Below are 692 nucleotides of genomic sequence, written 5' to 3'. Positions count from 1 at the left end.
AAGTTTATTGGGCAGCGTCACTCATCCTGTGAGTGGACACCCGCCATAGTGACAGTATTGGGCAGCGCCACACATCCTGTGAGTGGACACACCGCCATAGTGACTGTATTGGGCAGCGTCACTCATCCTGTGAGTGGAGACACCGCCATAGTGACTGTATTGGGCAGCGTCACCCATCCTGTGAGTGGACACACCTCCATAGTGACTATATTGGGCAGCGTCACTCATCCTGCGAGTGGACACACCGCCATAGTGACAGTATTGGGCAGCGTCACCCATCCTGTGAGTGGACACACCGCCATAGTAACAGTATTGGGCAGCGTCACCCATCCTGGGAGTGGACACACCGCCATAGTAACAGTATTGGGCAGCGTCACCCATCCTGGGAGTGGACACACCGCCATAGTGGCAGTATTGGGCAGCGCCACTCATCCTGTGAGTGGAGACACCGCCATAGTGACAGTATTGGGCAGCGCCACTCATCCTGTGAGTGGACACACCACCATAGTGACAGTATTGGGCAGCGCCACTCATCCTGGGAGTGGACACACCGCCATAGTGGCAGTATTGGGCAGCGCCACTCATCCTGTGAGTGGAGACACCGCCATAGTGACAGTATTGGGCAGCGCCACTCATCCTGTGAGTGGACACACCGCCATAGTGGCAGTATTGGGCAGCGCCACTCATCCTGT

The sequence above is a fragment of the Procambarus clarkii genome, chromosome 49 (genome assembly GCF_040958095.1).
Source record: "Procambarus clarkii isolate CNS0578487 chromosome 49, FALCON_Pclarkii_2.0, whole genome shotgun sequence".
Classification (NCBI taxonomy): Eukaryota; Metazoa; Arthropoda; class Malacostraca; order Decapoda; family Cambaridae; genus Procambarus; species Procambarus clarkii.
Note: the sequence above shows the minus strand (reverse complement) of the source record.